Source organism: Priapulus caudatus, unplaced genomic scaffold, assembly GCF_000485595.1.
Source record: "Priapulus caudatus unplaced genomic scaffold, Priapulus_caudatus-5.0.1 Scaffold2594, whole genome shotgun sequence".
In the NCBI taxonomy this organism is placed as follows: Eukaryota; Metazoa; Priapulida; class Priapulimorpha; order Priapulimorphida; family Priapulidae; genus Priapulus; species Priapulus caudatus.
This window is the reverse complement of record NW_014579655.1, coordinates 18,871-22,197: the sequence shown is the minus strand read 5'-3', so window position 1 is coordinate 22,197 and position 3,327 is coordinate 18,871.

Genomic DNA, 3,327 nt, shown 5'->3' with positions numbered 1-3,327 from the left:
CACAGGAATTTCCCAATAACTGAGGTTATCTAACCAGCGGCATTTTCTAGCGACCAGGGGGAGGGTTTACATTCACAGCTTTCGAATATTCATGGTTTACTAAGTGTATAGCCATTTTATCGTAGCGCATTACCAGATTCAAGTATCTGTGGGGTTTTGTTATCACGCTTTGTGCGTTTCGAACGTTATTAAATAATTGGAAAACTTGAAATTTATTATAACTCCTAGCTGTAGCGTAAATCACAGGCTGATGGACGTTTCGTCATCGAACGACGGATGTAAATTACAATAACTAGCTTCGATAAGTGTTATTTAGCTCGTGTATCGGAATATTGCATTTATCCATGTGTAATGTGTATGTACGTATGTGTGTGTGTGTATATGTGTGCGTGCGAGCGAGCGCGTGTGTGTGTGTATATGTGTGCGTGCGAGCGAGCGCGTGTGTGTGTGTATATGTGTGGGTTCGTGCGCGTGTGCGTGCATGTGTGTGTGTCCAGCACGTTAGTAACCTTCATGCGTGTGTTTGTGTATTGCAGGCAGCCCGCTGGACAGCCCGAGGAACGTCAGCCCTAGTCAGCAACCTCACTTTGCTTTCGCCTCCGTGAAAAAGTAAGTACAGACGCCTTCCTCCCGTGCTGCCACCTGGTGGCATCACAACGAACCTATAGATACACGCATGCACGCACGTACGCACGCACGCACACACGCACTCGGATATTAGAATAATACCATGAACATATCTTACATATTATTGATAATATTAATACGTATACACTGCAGTAGAAACTTTGTAATACATGATGCTACTAGGAGTGAATGAAAACAGGTTTTTATTTTTAGTGAACAAACACAATTTTTATTTGACATAATTTTTTTACTTTTAATTCACTCCTGATAATGCTAATAGTAAGCGAAGTAGAATTATGTGTTTCTAATAAATATAATACCAGAAGGCTGTACAAAATGGACCTATATATACTGGAACATTCGAGCAGCGCATGGGTACGATTATTAGGACTATTATTTGGCTTCATTTCCTATTAGTATTACTCTCTCGAGTTCCCCGGATGTCTGTGGTTGTAAACCACCGACATCAATATAATGCATTCGAGATATTGTGGCAAAATAATTATTAATAATATATTATATGTTATAATGCCCTATATAATTTTATCTACAGTATACATGTATCCGTCTGTCATTCTCATTCATCATTGCCTTATTCATGTACTCCTGGTGTAATATACAATAACACTCTTATATCACACTATCGTCTGTAATATTGTGATGTTTTGTGTAACTCTGTTACAACGTGTTTTATTTCACGTTCGTACGTTATACAGTGTTATACTATAATATATGTAGACCATACGTAACTTTTTTTTTCACCACAAAGCCTCCAGGAGTACTATATATAAAGAGACAAGTTAGCACGTTCTATATCTAAACTTTACACAATGAGCCTCATGATAGTGCGCGTGTGCGTGCGTGCGTGCGTGCGTGAGTGCGTGCGAGCGTGCGTATGTGATAGTGAGTCATCAGTTTTACCCGTCCTCACTCCTGCTGTCGTCATGCTAACGGCATTAGCTCTGTGTTCTCTCTGTCTCCCTGTTGTACGCCGCCTCTATTCCGCTAAACTTGCAGAGGAGAAACCGAACGGCAGATTGGGGGGGGGGGGACACGGTAAAGAAAGAGGCCGCATGGGAACATAAAACCATGCGTTTTGGTTGCAGCTTCTGTGTCGGATAGTGTGATGGATAGATACGAGAGGATGCTTATGTAATTGTTGGTCACTTTGATTAATCAATAATTAGCGTTATCACTACTGTATTGTGCGCATCCTGTAGTAGTTGAAGCGAAAATTCCCCGTTCGTTTGTATTCTTGGTTTGCGGGTTTACCTTAGATAAATTTACCGCTAATCTGTCGCTAATGACATTATCTTATCTTCTATATTCCATTGCGTTCCTGCTCTTGAACGGCTTCTTATCAAATCACGAGTAGATCAACATCTATGGTAGATGTATATCTACGTTTATCGTAGGCCTACGTGTATATATATATACCGTGCGTGTACATTTACAAATATCAGAAGTAAATACTCACGAATACTGATACCGTATCTCTTCATGTGTATAATCTATATACATATATATATATATATGGATATATATATACCCTATATGTATATATATATATATATATATGTCGTACATGTACATGTATCTTGATATATATATATATCAGGAGTAGATAAAGGGAAGGAGTGTGACTTCAATAAACAAGGGAAATTCGTCATGGGGGCTAGTAAATGACGAATTTCCCTTGTTTATTGAAGTCACACTCCTTCCCTTTATCTACTCCTGATATATATATATATGTGTCGTACATGTATATATACCGCGCGTGTACATGTACGTATACCGTACGTTACGCGCGATCCTACTTGGTCCCTTGGACACACATGGCTTACCACTACACACGTAAATTCATACATTGAGGTAGGTAATATCACCACATTAACTACCAACGTCTTCATCCTCGCCCTAGGCCTAATCCGCTAACCTTAACAAATAATCGTACCCCTAATCCAAATCCTGAGCTTTAACCGCACTGTCCTAATAATAAACCCCCTAGTCTTAACCTCTTTACCACAACCCCCTAAACATACAGTCTTTACCTCACGCCTGTATAAGATGTAACGGGATTTCCATTCATTATTACCGTGCGTGGGTAGTGCTTGTGTTTGTCGCACGAACATTTCCGCGTGTATATGTAATATCATCGGTCTATGCAAATGCCATTTGCCGATTGATTTTGCTGCTGTACTATCTGCGTGTGCGTGCGTGCGTGCGTGCGTGCGCGCGCGCGTGCGTGAGCATGTACACCACATGTGTGGGGATAGGGAGGTCTCATGCTCTCCTTCTACCGCTCTCTCTCTCTCTCTTTCCCCCCTCCTCTCTCTCTCTCTCTCTTTGTATATCTCTCTCCCTCTCCCCCTCCCTCTTCACCCCTCTCCGTCTCTCCTGTCTCTCACGTCTCTCGATCCATTATTTATTTTACGCCGTGCCTACACACTCCAATCTCAGACGAGACGAGAATGGACTTAATCACAGCCTCTTGTCTCGCACTTAGTGAGAGTAGCGAATTCGTTCTAACGTGTCGCATTAAAATCGTGCGTGCGTGTGTGTGCGTGCGTGTGTGTGTATATATGTGTGTCCATGTGAGTGGAAGACGCAGCATTGTACTGCGAGCAATACGAACAGTGGCACGGATCTACTGAATAATATCCTAGGAATGCTTCATGAACAGACTCTCTCTCTCTCTCT